The sequence below is a fragment of the Protopterus annectens genome, chromosome 5.part0 (genome assembly GCF_019279795.1).
Source record: "Protopterus annectens isolate FY-2018-M chromosome 5.part0, PAN1.0, whole genome shotgun sequence".
Lineage (NCBI taxonomy): Eukaryota > Metazoa > Chordata > Ceratodontiformes > Protopteridae > Protopterus > Protopterus annectens.
In genome coordinates, this window is record NC_056735.1 from 616,520,719 (window position 1) to 616,540,967 (window position 20,249).

The following is a 20,249-nucleotide window of genomic DNA, read 5'->3' on the forward strand; positions in this document are numbered from 1 at the left end:
ATTCATCTGTTGCTGTGGCTTGAGGTCTTGGTAATCCTTTGTTTCATTTTAAATGCTTTAGGCCTCTTTTGGAATTGATAAGGGCTTTGTTTTGTTGATCCTGGTTATTTGTGTCTGTTTTCCAAAGTTTTATGACTTTCATGAAGTGTTTATATCGACGAGGAGACAGGAAATGCCTTGGATGCTGCTGAGGGGAAGGATTTTACTGTGGCGCTTCCATAAGTCCGTCTTCATTAACTATCCCCCATCGCGAGCGTTCTGTAAGGTTTCCAGGCTTGGAAATCCGAAGTGAACTGTTTTAAGCATTGGAAAGTATGATTAACATTAAAAGATGATGTTTTACAGCAATTTAAGCACATAGGAACATTTGATTATACTTGCTTTTCATATAACAAAAAAAGTCTTGTATTTATATAATAAATAATTGGGGTACAGGGAATATTTGTTTCTTTCTTTTTCTTTTCTTTTTTCTTTTCTTTTCCTTTTTTTTTTTTTTTTAAATAAGTAGGTATTGGTTTACTATTTCAGAACTAATCTGAAAGGACATGTTGAGTTTTTTTTTAATGTTAGTGAGGGATACATATATAGAAATTACAATTAACATTCTATATAAATAGAACATATAATTAAACTCATATATTATTAATTAGATGTGACATAGCTATATACTACTATAGTTAGACATCATTTTATAATATTAGGAGCTAGAGCTGACCTGAAGTATATAAATAATGAAGGACCTAACATATTCATTAGGAAAGTTAATTACTTTTCTGTTTTTATGTTTGTACCTCTTTTTATATAGGGTTACAATACAGTATGAATAAGATTTGTTTTTTTTTTCTATCTCTCTCTTCATTTGATACATATATGATAGAGAACAATGTTGTCCCTGTGTTGGACTCTTATTTTTCAGAATGACAATTGTCAATTATCTTATTTGATTCATGTTGTTTATGTACAGCTAGCTAATCAAAATGACTGAAAGTTTATGTTAATGTTATATCTTCAGTATGATTTACTTAAATAACAGTTAACAAAAGAGATGTAGATGCACAGTAGTGTTTGGTAGGGAATGTTTAGATTAGACTTTGTAGAAGTAAAATTAGTTTATATAGGTCCTATATATGGGAAGTTTACCTGATGACATTACACATGTTTACTTTTTTGACCCTTTCAGTTTTTTACGTTATACAAGACCTATATATGTCCTGGTCCAGGAATAGAGTGGGTAGGCACTGGTATAGGACGGGATGTCAAGAATGCTTCCAAATTACATATGTCTTTAAACTCACTTTGACTTTATATTATGTTTTTCCCTTTAAACCTCTATTATACAATATAACTCATTAAATGTGGGAAATAGACTCATGGAACATAAAAGGGCTCCAGAACTTAAAGAAAAGAAAGTTATTTTTACATTTATTATTGCAGGCTAGGGTGTCATTTATACTTCTTCAAGAAACGCATTTAACTAATGATCAATGGGCTGACATTAAGAAAAGGAAATGGATTAGAGAAATTGTAGCCTCAGAAGGTAAAACTAATAGTGCTGGGGTAGCTATACTTATTAAACATCAATATCAAGAGAAGATTTTAGACTCTAAATCAGATAAAGAAGGAAGATGGTGTTATGCTATTCTTTCTTCTACTCGACTTGATAAACCTATTTTACTTTTAAATGTTTATGCACCTTGCAATAATCAACAACTTTTCATAGCATCACTTTATCCGATTTTGTCACAATATGATGAATATTATATAATTATTGGAGGGGACTGGAACTCTTATCAAAATCCGAAGTTGGATAGATCTTGTCCACAAAGAGCATTTAATAAACAAGCAGTAGTAGCAATAAGTGATATAAAGGAAGATTTCCAATTATATGACCCCTTTAAGTATTTAAATAACCCTGGTAATAAAAATAATTATACTTTTTATTCAACATGTCATAAAATGTGGTCCAGATTGGATTTTTTTTTTATTTCAGCAACAATGATTAATTTTGAACCTTTAGTCCCTATATATGCACGTTATTTATCAGACCACTCAAAAATCTCATTAAGTTTTGCTAAAGAACCTAGAGATACCATGCAGCAAAGAGGTTATAACTGGTCTCTTAACCCAAATCTGTTAAATAAAGAGGAAATAATACATGAAATTATAGATTACCTCAAAGGCCTATTGGCTAGATTAGAGAAACAACAACATACACCTGATATCGAATGGGCGACAGTTAAAGCACAAGTAAGAGGGATCTTTTTGCAAAAAGCTTCATATTATAAAAAAATACAGATTAGAGATATTCAGGAATTGGAAGCTAAAATTAAGACACTTGACCAAGAATTGATTCAAAATTATAATACTCAAACAGAAATGGAATTACTTAAATGCCAAAAAGACCTCTTTTTAATTCAAAATAGTAGATTGACATTTCAGGAACATAGAATGTTAGCGAGGCATGCCAACCATGTTCAAACACCATCAAGGGCATTAGCTAGAATTATTAATCAATCGAGAACAGCAGTACAAATTTCGGAAATACAATCTAAGAATGCAATTTACTCTAAAACGGAAGATATTATTAATATTTTCGAACAGATATATATGAATATATATGGTGACCAAAAAGGATCTACTCTCAGATAGGACCAATGAAGATTTCTTACAAACAATTAATTTTCCGAAAATAGATGACACTATGCAGAAGGATTTGGTTAAACCGATATCTGATGAAGAAGTAATATATATAATTAAACATATGAAATCACATAAAGCACCAGGTCCTGATGGTTTGACGGCGGAATTTTATAAAGTTTTTGATGATATTTTTGGTAAAATACTCTTGCGTGTATTTAACGATATAATTAAGAATAAAATAAATTATCCTCATTTTAATGCCTCAAAAACTATTCTTATACCTAAAGTTAATTCTGACCCCCAAAACCCTGACAATTATAGACCAATATCATTAATAAATGTAGATATGAAAATTTTGACCTCTATTCTAGCCAGTAGATTAAAAAAAATAATGAATAAAGTAATATCTAAGGAATAAGCTGGTTTTATGGCAACTAGACAAACTAGTGACAATACACTTACACTTCATACACTGATAGCTTATGCTAAACAGAACAATCTTAATATTTATGCGCTTATTATTGATGCACAGAAGGCTTTTGACAGGGTTGACATAAGTTTTTTGTTTGATACTCTACCATATTTTAATATATCCCAAGAATTTGTTTGAGTGTTAAAAATCTTATATAGCAATCCTTATACAACTTTATACATTAATAAAATGTTCTCTAAAATAATACAGATTAAAATGGAACACGTCAGGGTTGTCCGTTGTCCCCGTTATTATTTAATATATATCTGGAACCCTTATTCTTATATATTAAACAGAAGGTATACCATAATGCCCCAATAATTTATGGAACAAAAATATCAATGGCGGTGTTTGCGGATGATCTCAATATATATTGTACAACTCCAATTTCAGACACTAAAAAATTATTAAAAGCAGTGGATGACTTTGCAGAAATATCTAATTATAAAATTAATCTTAAAAAACAAATATTTTCCCCTTAAGAACTCCCAAACCTTTCTCATTTTTGCCACTGGTGGGACAGGTAATGTTCAAAGATAATATTAAATACTTGGGTATTGTTTTATCTACAGATGATAAAGATTTTTATACTATTAACATTAAAACAGTTTGGGATCAAATAATATCTGACTTTGGGAGATGGAATAATTTAAGATTACCAGTATTGGCAAAGGTCTCAGTTATTAAAATGAATATATTACCAATATTATTATATAATTTTAGATCTGCTCAAGTAGCAATTTCAAAGAAATTTTTTAAACAAATTCATAAAGAATCAGCTAAATTTACTTGGGAGCCAAGGAAAGCAAGGATATCGTATGATAAATTAATGACACCAAAAAATAGATGGGGATTGAATTTACCAAATTTTGAAATTTACTATTTAATAATAAACTCTAATAGACTCCTAAGAATTGCTAATTATGATATATGTAGCACTAAGTGGGCACCAACTTGGGTAATCTTGAATTATAAACATATATTAAATTTGAGTATTAATTCTAAAACATTACCCTTTCTAGGAAAAGATAAGCTGAAATTATATGGGATAATGGACCACATTAAAGTATATATAACATCTATAAAAAATTATTTCAGTCATTAGATCTTGCTTAACATATGATAGTTTTTCAACCCTTTCATAGGAACTCTAATTTGAGATTAAATAATCAATTAATAGATCTTAAAATTTTCCCATTAATAGTTAATTTAACTTTAATTGACATTTACATATATCTCAAATTTTCAGCTAATCAAATAAGACAAGAATTAAACTTACCTAAAAGTTATCTAGTTATATTGAGACAAATTAGGGAACTCTCTATAAGCTACTTTAAGAATTTTAAACCCAGAGATGAGGATTTAACCAAATGCTCAAATTTGTGGCAAGCTCTTCAACAAGATGTTAAATTTATAACAGTATCAAATAAATTAATAAAAGAGTTTACATTTCAGGATAAGGTTCTTTTATCAAAATATTGGAAAGAGAAAATCCCACTGATAGAAGAAAGTCAACTAATAAAAGCATTAGATTTCACAACAAAATCTATCTCTCTTCAAAAATTGATGTATACTCAGCTTATGATATGGAATAATGCGTATTATACACACCTTAGCCTGCATAAATTCAATTCTAAAAACTCCCCAAATTGTCCATTCTGTAAAGACCAACCTGCTGATCTTCTTCATATGTTCTGGAGCTGCAAATGCATTTATAAACTTTGGAACTCTTTAAAAATACAATTTCAAAAGATGGGTTATCAAAGTACAACACTTTCATGGAAATTTATGATTTTGCATATCCCTCCAAAAGAACTTTCTAGATCACAAAGTATCATAATTATTAATATCTTCTTATTAATGAAACTATATATAGCTACTAATTGGTTAAACCCATCCCAAACTTCATGGGATAACTTTAAAATTCTAGCTATGAGACATATATTAGCCCACAAATTACTTCTACATCAACACAATAAAAATATCAATAACCCGAAAATATGGGAACAAGTGTTTAATATCATATTAACGTAATATTTTAAACTTAAATCTATTATGAGTTATTTATACTCTGTAAGAGAACTTTGTAACAACAAATTGTGTAATACTTGAACTAATCTCAATTATTTTTATATCTTTTTGTATAAACTTGTGTTGCAGGTGGAAGCATTCATGTAAATATTGTATATATGTTATGGTGTTATTGTTAGATACATTATTTGGTTTTTATTTTCAATCTTGTATTTGTTTGGAATTTGTATTGAAAATGATAAAACAATAAAGATTTACTATTGAAAAAAAAAATACAAAACCCACAAAAAAACTACCTTTTTTACATTTTTGCATTGAGGTTTCAGAAACTTGAAATTGATATGATTGAGACCATACAATCTAGTTTCTGAAAACGCGAACATCAAAAAAAAAAAAACCACAAAACCCACAAAAAAACTACCTTTTTTACATTTCTGCAGGGGGGGCAAGCCCCCCTGCATTCCCCACACCCCCTGCAAATTAAATATACCAACTCTGAGATCTCACTACAGTGAGAAAAAGGTAAATATCCCGATCCACACTGTACCACAATCTCCATTCAAAAAACTCAATCATATGGTCTCAATTATATGAATTTCAAGTTTCTGAAAACTTGATCAACTGATAGAGACCCAAACAAATATATCCAGATTATAATCTTGGTTCAAAATAAGTATATCAACATTATAATCTCAGGACTAAATTATTTAATCTGAAGTTTTCCTGAAAGAGTACACAACTGTAGCTTGTCTTTATGTCTATGAAAAAAAAAGCTAATTATAATCTTAACCTTTTTTCTAAAAATGGATTTTTTTCCTCCCCAGGATTTCATCAAAAACAGACTGATTTCTGCCTAGTTGGCTCGTCTAGTTAACTAATGCAATGAATGAATAAATAATAGGAGATGTAACATGTGGTTATTCTTTCTTTAATTTTTTGTGAGAGCAGTATATTGGTCATGTTGCTAAACAGCTAGAGGGGGTTTCAGAAAAATCGTATGAAGGGGAAAATCAAGAAAATGTGAGTCTACCTCCAAAAAACATATGCCATAAAAAAGTGAAAAGAAATACACACCTCTAAAACAGGTACAAGTGAGACATCTCTTCCACACTATAAGTAGCATTGCTTTGTTATCAGTTAGGGTGGTGCAATTAAAAAGTGCAGTATAAAACACACATTATCTGATATTGTTGATACCGTTTTATGACAAAGTAGGGGGGGACTGTTGAACATTAATATTATGGAAAGCATTGCATGGAGAATTTTGATCTTCTGACTGGTGAAGCATTCCATTTCTTTTTCTCTGTTTGATTTTTCAGCCAGGTCCTGGACTAATGATGACCATGATCTCTTACAATGTCTTTGTATTAATTTTCTCTTGGAAGTCATGCCTTAAAATATGAGCTAATGTTTTTATATTATATATTGTTAATATAATGTTTGTAGGACTATATATACTGCATGCTGTCTTTTTTAGCTGTGTGTATCAGTTACTTTTAATTTTCATATTCAGGTCTAATACAACTTAGTCATTTGGGGGGGATGGAAACAAAGGGCATCTTTCTACAATAGAAAGCTATGAAATTGGTAGTGATGGCACTTTCTTATAGAATTGGCAACCATCAACTGACATCCTCTTTATCTCAAGTATGTCACTCATTGTGTTCCCTTCAAACGTTAATGGTTTTAATAGCCTTTTTTAGATTAAGCATCTTTCTCAGTGTTTAAGACAAAGTCCTCTGCTATTAATTGCTTTCAGGAAATACAACTAGACAGGTTTGACTATGTGAAGTGGAAAAGATAAGGTTTCTGTCTAGCAGGTGCTGTCTCATTTATAAAGAGTAAGAGAAGGGTTACTACCATGTTGGTGACACCTTTAATACTATTACTAGAGGTAATCTTAATGTGACTCAGAGATTTTTCAGTCAGAGACCTTCCCTAGTGAACGCATTGAAGATAAAACCTTGCAGTCTGTGAATAAGATGTCCTTCCCATGACAATGGCATGGTAGGGTAGGGATGTCATTAGGTGGTCACAGATCTTGACTGAAGTCCATGTTTGGGTCTGTTTTTAGAGGATGAAGTCTTACACAAAATGGTATCTCCAGAACTAGTTGGTTGTTATATTGTGAAGTTTGTGATTATAAGAAGAAAACATTTTGGTCAGAGGGGAAGCCTAAGGCCATACGTCCGACACTAATTTCATTGCTGTCTTGAAATGTCAGCAGATGAAGTGTGGTGAAACTCTACAGTAGACCACCTACTTTCACAGTTAAACTCCATCTGGAAAAATAAGCTGGGCATCTAATTCCTCAGCAACCCATTGTGTTTTTAATGTCTACTGCTACTTGGCATCATCCTCAGTTTCCCATTTCACTTAATACTGTTTCTAGCAGTGTGCTCACCTTACCCATGAAGGGGAAGGCATAGTATATCCAGAGGTATTCAGCTGAATGTAAGTGATGTGTCACAGGAGGTTTCAGGAAATGGGAGCTGATTTTTGTGTCCAGCTCTTATTTAATGTGGCCTAATGACTATTAGCAAAAAGTATATTGTTAGAAAGTTATATCAGAAAGGCTGCTTCTAAGCATTTCTTCTTTATAGAAATCACTCCTAGATACAATGTGTTGCATGCAGACTTTGGGCCAGATTCATGAAGGCTTGCATGGAGTCTAAGAGTAGAGTAAGACTCCAGCAAGCCAACATGTCCGCCGAGCGATCCAGGAACAGACGGCAGGGGTGTGCAACTGAGCTCTCCAAACTAGTCCTACACAGACAGGGCTGGGATATGCAAATTACCTCAACTGCAGGCGAAAGCCAGGCAAATGAGGTAAAATTGCGATCCAGGAAATCCGAACCTGTCTGAGTAGGAGTAGTGTTATTTGCAGAAATGTACTCAGTTGATAACTGAGTACGGTTCTGCAAATAGCAAAACGGAGCCGTGTCAGCTGGAACAAAAGCATGCATTCACAGGAGGAAGCATGCCAATGGCCAAAAATACGGCCATTGGCAATGGGAAGTGTTGCAAATTAAAAATAAAATAACTTTTTTTTTATCCCTATTTCTGGGGTTTAACCACAGTGCAGCGCCGCACAAACGCGCAGCACCCTAAAAGCAGAAAATTAATAATTAAGATCCACAAATGTGAATTTCATAGCTAAAACGAATTTACAATGCAAGGGAATGGCAAGCTGAAGACAACATGGCCACCGAGTAGAGGTTGCTAAGGGGGAAGCTCAGTCTAAGAGATGTAACTAAGCATTAGTAGGCAATCCTATGCAAATGAGAGTTATGATAGTGGATCGCAAGTTCACATAGCAAATGAGCACAGTCAGTGGAGTGTAGGAGTAGGATAAGGGGAGTAACAGAGTAGAAGATAGGTGACATCATGAGGGGGGTATGTATGAAAGAAGTGCAGCTCATTGGAGGAGAGTGACATGTGTCAGCTTACATTTACATAATAGTGAAAGAGGTGTGTCAACAGGTAGGCCAGGTAAAGTCAAGAAATCAAAGGTGTATGCTGTGGATAACACCAAAGTTTCTTGCTGAGCGTGCATGTGCACGTGAACCCGCCAGAAAATCCGAGTAAGACAGTGTGCGTGCATGTCAGCATGTGTGCACGCGTGTAGGCTTGAGTAAACATATGTAAGGCTGTGTAAACAGTTGTAAGCACATTTGTACGTGTGTTTTAACAGGAATAAGCAAGTTTTAGTCCGTGTAAGCATGTGTGCACACGTGTGAGCTGGTGTGCGTGTGTTTACGCTTGTTTGCACGGCCCTGCCCCCTGAGGAAACCAAAAGGGAAAAGGAAGCACAACAAATAGCAGGAAGTTAACTAGGGAGTACTAGCAGAGCTAGCAGGTGAAAACAATCAGAATCAGCTAATTACACAGGCATTACACTAGCCCAGCCCAGCCCAGACCAGCACTCAAAACTCAGCAAAAACATTCCAGTATGTATTTCTCAGACACACTGCAACACTGCAGCAAGCTAATAGAAGTGAAAACTGAAAAAGCTTTACTGAGACAAAGAAATGTTAGGGGCTGCCATTGCTGTCATAAGGTGACATATGCAACATGCTGAGGGTGGTGACAATGGAAATGTTGCTGAGCAACCCACAGTAAGGAGACGGAGAAGAGTGTACAGGCCTAGGGTAAACTACCAGGGGCTACATGAGCTGGAGATAGTGGAGCTCTATAGAGTGGACAGAGACTTCATGCAGCAAATTGTTGAGCTGTGCAGGCCATGCCTCACACACAGAGCCAACAGAGGGGAAACCATCCCAGTGGAAACCAAGGTATGTGTTGGCCTAAGAATATTAGCAACAGGTACCTTCCAGAGACCAACTGGCGATATGATGGGGATTTCACAGGCATCTGCATCTAGGGTACTGCACCAGTTCCTGAATGCCATAGCAGCACATGTCGGTGATCATGTATATTTCCCCAATTCCCATGAGGTATTGGCCAGCAATATGCGTCTCTTCCACCAAATAGCGGAATATCCTGAGGTAGTGGGTGCAATAGACTGCACGCACATTCACATCAAAGCACCAGCTGGTGAGCGGGGTAGGGTCTACTATAACCACAAGGGTTAGCCCTCCATCAACTGCCAGGCCATGTGTGATGCCCAGGGCATAATAATGAATGCGTGTGCTGCCTGCCCTGGAAGCTATCATGACTCCCATATCTGGCATCTGACACAGCTGTAGCAGACATTTGCCAATGGGGACATCTCTCATGGTCACCTAGTGGGGGATGCTGGATATGCACTCGAGCCGTGACTGATGACACCCATCAGAAATGCACACACATCTGAACAGGAATGCCATAATGAGGCACACGCACAAACACGAAATGTAATCAAGCATGTGTTTGGGCTGCTCAAGTCATGGTTCCGGTGCCTGGACACATCTGGTGGAGCCTTGCAGTACTCACCAACTACATGTACCCAAATAGTCAAGGTATGTGCTATGTTACATAATATGATCCTGTGAAAACAGCTGCAGCAGGAGCAACATAGGGCCGGGCACAACAGCCCCCCACCATTGCCAAGGCCATTACAGGCAGAGCATGACTCATAGGAAGAATAACCTGAGCCTGCTCCAGTAGGCAGAAGGAGGCGTGCCCAGTATGCTTTGGCCTTGGCAAAGAGGCAACGCATAGCATATACACTGGCTCAGTAGGAACCCTGGAAATGATACCTCTGTCCGACTCACACATACAGTAAAAGTGATGCCTAACTTGACACAACCTGTTAACAAACATGTATAGGGAGTGTAAAATGTGCATCCAACATAGGCAACCCTGCAGCACCACCTGAGGCATGATTGCTATGTGTTAAGCAATATAAAGCACTGCTAAACACTCTCACCACTATTTAGTATATGTAAACAAAATTGCACACACTAAGTAGCACAACTACAGGCAATGTTCAGCAATAGTGTGCACTGTCCAGCAATGTTGGGCAACATTGAGCAATGTTGTGCAAGTCTGGTCAAATGTGGGTATAGTTCATCAAGAGCAGGTTAACAAGTTCATATTTGCTTCACTTTTCTTGAAGCAGTCTGTTCTGGCATGTATGAAAATATGAAACAGTGACAGTCCTCGAACCCAGGATACAGTGCACTATAGTCAGAGTACAGAGCCACTAAACCATGACAGTACATCAATGGTCAGCTTGTATGAAAATATGTTGATAAGTCAATGCTAATTATCTCATGTAAACCTTGCAGGCATAGCATAATCCCTGTCAAGTTAAGACACAAAGGTGAGGCCTGCAGTAATTATAGAACCTGATATTCAACACACATATAGTATAAATGTTAATATTGGTAATGTTCACACACATCAACAAATGTAGTGGACCTCAGACAGCAACATACTGCAATGTCACACTGGGCATGCTCACACACTTGAAACTATGAGACAAATGTCTGGCAACAAAACACTGAAAGTCTGAATTGGGCATGCTCACACACTTAGGTCAAGTTTGAGTACAGCAGTGGGCCACACATATCCCTCAGTTGCAAGTGTCAACCCAGGAACCTCGCACTATTCACCAATCCACCATGTGCACACAGTGATATGACAACAGACACAATATAAAATACTGAAATCCTGTCACAATCAAATATGTTATGCAGAAACCTAGGTTGTTCATAGGAAGTGGTAAAGCAAAGAAGAAACAAAGCCTGCAGTCAGTACCATCACTGAACAATGTGCATCCTGAACATTAGCATAGGTTCAGAGGTTGACACTAGGCTATCTGCCCTAGGGTATGTAGAAGCCTAGCCACAGTGTGTTTGTATTCTGCAATCATGCTAGATCAGTAGACTGTGCCTGTCAATAGTAGGTCACACAAGATATTTCACATATGTTCATTTCATTCTGCCTCTGTCTAGCAAGGACCCATTACATATCCCAGGGCTAAACATACGATCACCTGTCCACCTGTGAAGATGTCACCTGTAGGTGGTGAGCATGGGTCTGTGCATATGTTGTACTGTGATCACATTCCCGAGTGAGTGGAGCCTCTGTGATGGTAATATGCCCCTCCAGCATGTCCTATTAACATCATTGCTCACGTACCTATCCCTGGAGCATGTAGCTGTAAGGGACTTTGATATCCTCATGTGGAGCCTGCCCGGCAATGCTGTGATGGACATGGCATCAAACAAAAGGCACAGACTGCATCCAAGTAGGCAGTAAGCAACTGAGGAGAGCTGAGGTGACCATAGCCAAACTGTGCATACCATCTGTGTGGGTCCCTAGATCCACTTGGTTATGTAAATCTGTGTACATTCCAGTTGCTGCAGGTGTTGGGAAAGGTACATCCGAAATGGGCCATTGTATCCAAGCATGTGCCAGATAACTACAGGGTTACAATGACCCCACCTGATCTGGATGTAAAACTGTATGGGATAAGGTTGCCTAAATAGAAGGTGTGTCCAACAGCATTGGCAACGTGAATGTCAAAGGCAAGAGTACTAAGTATTGATGTCCCCAAATCACAAACCACATACACTGTACGTGATGTATCATCACTTATGTGGTAATGTATGTGCACGATGTTACTACCAAAGGTGAAGACTATGCATCTAAAGTAAGGTAGCTGTAGGCCATGGCTCTGGCACCAGTCATCCATCTCTGTGAGACCCTTTCTGAGGATGCTTGTGCCAGCTGTGGAGTTGAATATGGTACACAGTTTGCAGTCATCTGCAAACATGGTCATCCATATTCCTCCTGTGTTACCCAGTATGTATCAGAAATATATACAGAACAAGAGAGGTCCCAGGGCTGAGCCCTGTGGGATGCCACATGTAAATGGTGTATAGTCAGACATGGCACCTGCAATACTGACCATGTGTGTGCTATCCATTATCCAGTTAGCAATCCATCTTGTGACATATATGTAGATATTGAATCAAGTGATCTAATGTGTAAAGGCCAAGTGGGGTACTGTGTAGAAGTGGTGTGCGAGCTCCAGGTAGGCTGTGTGGACAACTCTGTCTATGTCTATGGACCTGTTAACTGTTTAAAGACATCAAACATCTGCAAGAGGCAAGATATGCCCACAACAACACCAAATTGTGTAGGATCCAGTGTCTGTAGGTTCACAATGTGTATGTGTATGTGTTCCATGATGATATACTTCATAGCATAGCAGACCAGGATAGTTAGGCATATATAGTGATAATGTCCAGGGTCCCTTGTGGCACCAGCACTGTGGAGCAGGTACACCATAGCTGTATGCCATTCCATGGGTACACATCCTGTAGTAACTGTGATATTGAACAGTGACATAATGTGAGTGTGAAGTTTGTCATGAATCTCGTGTATGCCACAGTCTGGGACACTATCTGGTCCCACTGATGCTGTGTTGTCTGCTATGGAGAGGGCAGCACACACATGTTCATCTGTGATGTCAGGGAGGCTACACCCTGTTGTGATGGACATGTGCACTGCAGGGGGGATGGTGGGGAAACATTCCCACTGAACCTGTTGTCCAGGATGTTCGCAATGTCAGTAGGTTCACTGTATCATTTGTAATTATGCAGTAACTCACAGCATATCTGTGAGTTCCCACACAGGTCCCTGACATAACTAAATAAAGCCTTGTGATTGTCCATAGTGTCTGTTGCAAGTGTCCATTAGAAGTGGGCCTTAGATGAATCAACAACTCATTGTAGCTATACCATAGTACTGATCAGAGATGCCTTCCAGATTGTGATTGTGCTCTATAATGTAGTAGCCTCCTCTTGTCCCTGTATAGCTCAGTAATGGCCGTAGTCCAGTAGACAGGTCCCCTGCCTTTGGAGGAGTGAGTCTTATAGTTATCTGGGATAGCATGATCCAGGAATTCCAGTAGTTGTCCATAGAATGTTCTTGTAAAGTATGAAGTTGTCTGAGCCATAATTAACACTGTCCCAGGGCCATTGAGGGATACCACCTCGGTCTGTACAAGTGTGACGTTTGCTCATGAGAAGTATGTCACTGAAATCACATAGGATATGTGTGTGTGTATGGGATATGCATATCTAGTGAGATGAATATATGTTCCGACCTTAACAATTACAGGTATACCTCTGTTGTGGAACATAGAGTCCCCATGTGGGTGATGATCAGGTACCACATGTTTAACCCCTGTGGGTGTGATGTCCAGGTCTGCCCTAGCATTTGAGTGTAACAATCTTAGCAACTGTTGTGCGAGGGTGTCACTGCTTGAGTAGTATACCCAGTCAATGTTTGTGTATTTGAAGTCACACAATATAATGGTGTTTGGTGAGACCTTCACATTCCCCAGTCTTCCCAGGAATAACGACTGTTGTGCCCATGTTTGGGAGTGTGGTCTGTAACAGTCTACAAACTGAAATGCAGTTTTGCCCACTCTCAGTTGCACATGTACGTTCCCCAATGCTTTGTGTACTGCTACCAACCTGGAGGTGTGTGTATGAATGATATATATGGATTTCCCCCCCTATTGTTGTTGTCTGGTCCGAGTCTTGTGTCTGAAAACCATGGTATGACGTAAAACCTGTTAGTGCTGCTGTGCTTTTGTGAGCCTGAACCAGGTGTTTGTTACTGCACATATATCGACAGATTCCATACTGATGTGAGTCCTGAGTGCATGCATCACTCTCCTTTTCCTGTACCCTGTAACATCTATGGCTGTGGTTATGTCTTCTGACCCTCGCTTCAAACATCCACTATGTGTGTGTCAAGAGCCTAAGGCAGTCTGTGAAAGCCTAGGGGTGACAGGTGCATGGCGTCCATAGTGAATGTGCATGGCATGTTGAGCATGTACTGAGGAGTACTGAAGGGCATGGTCTCAATGAATGTATTCCTTTGAGACCGAGATTAAAGATGAGGCCCTTGAAATGATGATTATTTAAGTTTTTTATATATGTTTTTTATATATGTTTCATATGAATAAAGTTTTTTTATAATATTTTTATGATATTTCTTTTAGTTTTTAGATTTATTGTCATATGACTATGTATCATGTGATATTTTTTGGATATAAAGGTGTGTCTTATTAGTGCTTATGTACACCTGAAGAAGCTCATTTGTGAAAGCGCTTGTGTTTATGCACATAGTAAAGGCCTTATTCTGGAGTTTACAGCCTTCTGCATCTCATTTTATTTATTTTTCATTATCTGGTTTGCTGGAGACGTTTTGTGTGGGTTACATCTGGCAGTTGATTTTGCATCCTACAAATAGAGCTTTGGAAAAGAGTACTCCCAGTAAAGCAAATAGCACGTCGTGTTAATGCATATTTCACTAGTGTCCTAACCAAATTCGGTAGGGATTTGAGTCCTGCAAACACTAAGTGTGTGTGTGCCACAGGTGGTCAATGCAGTGTGGGTTTTGCTTTTACTATGGTATGACATATGTTTCAAACAGTATGTGCATTGCACACATCGTGTATCTGCAAGTCAAATAGATTTGTGTACATGTGACCTCAATCAGTGCATAGGTGGGAAGCCTGCATACTACATGAATACATTTGTAATCTTCGACAGATTGTGCCATTGCTTCTCAGATCATAGGCCACATATGTATGTCTGCATCAAGACCGGCCAATGTAGTGATCTGTGGCCAAGGACATCCCTGCCACACACACCCATGACACGTACTATAGAGTACTGTGAGTGAGGGTAATTACTGGGGTATATGTCAGACATGTTCATACACAACAATGACTGGCAATAATGGACAGTCATGATAGGTGTGCACCAGCCCTGTGGATATGCATGCAGCCCCCTAATGTGTTATGTGAAACACCGAGGGACCCCACAATACCTATGGATATGTGGATACCAAGGGACAGATTACATAACACGTGTCTGTCTGTACACATTGGTACCCAACATACATGTTCAGGGCTACCACCTATGTGGTACTGTCGGGATAGTATGTATAGTAAATGTGGATGACTATGCCATAGATGGCGTACTGATATAACAGCATGTATTGGACAACAGGTATCTGTCTGTATGATACCCTTGTGTAGGATTTGCGTCCCATCTGGGGAATGCATTGTAGGCCAATGCATGCATTTCCAGATGTGGATGGATATATCCCTAGTATGTTTGCATGTACTGAAGAGTGCTTTATGCCACACAAGTGTGGTCCCAGGAATGTGTGGAGGTCAATACCACTGGTTAATGTTATAGTATAGTACTGGAAGGATCCAACTGTTACTGAGTTCCCTACAACTGTGAGTCATTTGTCAGGACATCATCTAATGATTGTCTATAGTCATGCTGTTGAGGTGGTGTATACTGCCAGACTGCAGATCATTGACAGATATTAATGGTATGACCCACAGCATAGTGCCAACCCATGTCATATACACATGTGTAACCATGTTAGTACATATCTGTAATAGAATGCATACTGGCCATCGAAAGATACCATGAGATGTTAACAATGTGTAGAACAGGGTATGTCGCACATCCGACGTGTCCACTATGCACGTACATGTAGACAGTGTGCACACACCATGTTCACAGATGTACACCTGCTAATTTGTAATGCACACATCACACACATACCGTCCACTCACTAACACATGCTGGAAACACTGTACACTTCAGCCAAGTGGCACCTAGGTGGACGATGCATACTCAGACCTAACACTGGTGTAAACAATGCTACAATGACTATCAGAGCTGTGATGCATAATGCCTGCTCAGATATACCTGCAAGGATATCAGTACACCTTCCTGTTGGCAACTTGCTACTATTGCTACACTGCTATTATGTTATCCTGTGCATCAGAACCATGTTAGCCTTTTCCTGCATCAATGTGACAGATGACAGGAGGTGGCACAGGTGTCATCATATGCACAGGGTGTGTTGTAGGTTTGCCAGAGCCCAACATTGACCCATCCAATTGGCATGTGTGTGTGTGTGTGTGTGTGTGTGTGTGTGTGTGTGTGTGTGTGTGTGTGTGTGTGTGTGTGTGTGTGTGTGTGTGTGTGTGTGTGTGTATGTGTGAGGGATAACAGTATGGCATGGGCCAATGTTGATGTAATGTGTGCGTGTATGTGTGAGCCCTAGCTGTATGGTAAATGTGTGTGTGTCTGCATGCACACAACTCCACCATGTGGCTGTAATCTATGGGCGGTTGTGGGACAGCCACAGACTGTACCTGCTAGGCCATATAGATCACTGTCTCCGGCCACGGACACCATACATGTGCCTAGCAAGGGTGCTACGGGCAGTATTGGGTACCAACCCTGACTGGGTGCTATCATCAGAGGCAGAGGTATGATGACTGGACCCATGTTCCTGCTGGGACTGGCCAGCACCATGTGCACATGGTCTAGTAGGACGGTCAATGGACAGGCCAGCCCCAGCATTGCTGGGGCTGGTACTGCCACTACGGGAATGGCTGTGATCAGTGGTCCATCCGCGATGACAGCCAGCTGATGCTGTTGCTTCTCATCCTTCCCGCACAGTCCTGGCTCATGGCTAACACATTGTAGAGGACATCTAATGTCTCCCTCCAACGGCTATCAATGACCTCGGTGTAATTCCGGATGGCACCGGCAAGGTCACGGATGCTGTCATTGATAGCAGTGTAATGGGCCCTCTGCGCCCTTAGTCCCTGTCAGGTGTACCATTCCATATGTGCCTGTGCCTGCATTACAGCCCAGAACATACTGGAGGTTGTGATACCTCCTGGGGCATGTCTGCCAGGGGCAATATGACCAGTGGTGCTCCCCCGAGAACCCCTGGACATCCACCTATGTGGTACCATTCTGGTAATCCAGCTATGGCTGCTGTGAGGGGATGCATGTGCCACAGGTACCACACTCTCCTGCTCAATGCCAACTGTATGCTGTCCCTCAGCTACAGCCATTGGTGACGAGGGATGTATTGGCAGTATGAGTCTGCGCATAGATGGGTTTGACTGCTGTGTACTGTCGATTGCTGGACCAACAACAGACCCTGTCAGACCTTCCCGTGCCACAATACATGTCTCATCATCTCCACTATTATTGGCGGTGACATCAGGTTCCCTGCTGCATTCAGCCACGCCTAACACAGCACCTGTGGAAGGAAGACAGGAAACGCACTTTACAATCTGCACATGATGTTAGCACACATGCACACATGAACACTTGCACACATGCACACATGCACACATGAACACATGCACACATGCACAGAAATACACTGCTCACCACAGCATATACAAACACACACACCAGCAATCCAACACATACACAATAGTGGGTGATGGTGGATGACAGTATCACAAGGCAAACAGTCACCAGACACTTGTCAGCAGGCAGACCATGTGTTGCTCAACACCATGCAGTGCAAGTGTAGACAGCCCTATCTAATGACATTATACATGGCTTTGATGCATGTGTGTAGTTCTTCAGTGATTGGCTACACCCTGGAAAACAATGTGTACATGGACACAACATTGCTGTGCAAGTATTATCTGCTCTGCAATGTCATGTGCACCATCACTCAATGGTATACATACCATGGCTGCATGTGTCATCTGTGTGACACATAGATTGCCATGTCTGATGACAGTGTCAATGTCCATATCACATAATAGTGGGCACAGGTGTAGCAAATGCATGCAATGTACAGACATGGGATGAGTGGTGCATGTAGACGTGAAGGAATCCCAATGCACGACATGGAGATTGCACAGTGGTTCTGGTGCGTGTGGGACATATTGCAGATATGTTGTTGCCAGCCATGACATGGCATGCTACATGACTGCAACATTAAACACCATACATACCCAATGTGTGTCATGTGACCTATACACCCAATAGCATTCCAGGACACATATGTGACTCTTTGTACAGACGGCGACTGTTGTGCAAAATGTGTATACTAGTATATGTAAGCACACACACAACATGCTATGCATGGTGTGTATAGGTGCATATGTTTGCACACACAGAACAATGAGGTGCACAACAAAGACTGCTATGTGTAGTACTGTGGTCACTGTAACTGGATGGGGTGTAGTACCATGTGCCATCATCATCATCATGCATCTTGTGGTCACCCACAGCTACTACTGTGTGACAGACCACTGCCTAGCATGCTGTACCTGAACTGCAGTGCCATGGATACGTTCACTATTACACAGCCACTTTGTACATGGGTGTATGAGGTGCTCAGTAGGTTGCATTGCCTAACATGACTGTGTTATGTGTTGAAGAGTGTTGCACAGCCCCATGATAGGCCTCTACCCCTGAGGTACATCATGTGTGTGTGGATGACATGTGGGATACTGATGTGTGACCTTACAGCGGTTGTGTGGTTATGCCATATGTAGCATGACTTTGTGTACTGCATGTGATAAATGTTTTATGTTGTGTACAGGTGTTGGAACTATGCCTATCCAATGTGCAGTACAGGGTTGACACAACTGTGTGTCATGCTTTGTGTATTGCATGTCATTGAGGCAGCTACTGACATTACTGAGCTGTGCAACGTCTCACAGCAAACATGCACGGCATGCATTATGCGTAGGTGTGTTACATGTACATGGCCTACACCTCACCTATGACATGCATATTTCATTACCAGTATTGCAGGTATAACACACTCACCATCATGGATCGGCTGCCCTGCCATCACACCAGAGGGACCTACGAGAATATGAGAGGGTTCATCAGTGGCCACAACTGTGGCATTGCTACAGTGGGTATGCTAAACTGCAGTACAACAGCAGTCAACAGTCACAGGTGTAAGGATATTATACAAACTATCCATATTGCACAACAGTAGGCAGTGGAACTGCTAAACACACAGTACACATCTCACGTACACATAATCTAACAATACAGTTAACTGTAGTCTACAGATAGGGCATATTACCTGCTTGCTCCAGGTGGATGTGCTGGATGGCTAGGGCCTCCATTACAACACATGTCAGAGGTTGCTGTAGCTGTTGTCCAGGAGCCACCATGCTTAGGAGCAGCTCCTCCGCTCTAGTGAGGGGGGATGAATGGCCACCCCACCACCTGTGGCAAGCTGCTGTCTTTAAATATCAGACGCACGCCGCCGGACTTGTCTAATTAAATCACTGCAGTGATGGCATACCTACTCATATGTCCAGTTATGCATGTCTATGTCATTTACCCAACTAACAAGTTCCTGCCACAGTGCAGACCACTCCTGCTGGTGCTGGCTGTTTCTGGAGAAGAGCATAGTGTACTGCTGCAAAAGGCTGTTGACTATCACCTCTTCCTCTTCCGCTGTGTAATCTGGGTTGCGTTGGTGGGCCATCTGGCTGATAAAGATAAGAACAATATGTGTGAGAGTGTCCTGTGGCACACTTTACACCTTTACCCACAGATATCACTTTACTGACTTATATACCATCCTATTGTCTGTCAGTGGTTACACACGTTCAATAACACTTATTGGTTCTCAGGCCACAACTAACTAACACTGCTTGGCAGACTCCATATATCACAGCACTATACAACAGTACCCGACACACTGTTTGTGACACATTGCACAACCTCCAGACAGGGGTGTATATCACACCAATGCATGAACAGAGATGTCATCCATTACAATGGCTGTAAAGTACAGGTACAGTAGTACCAAT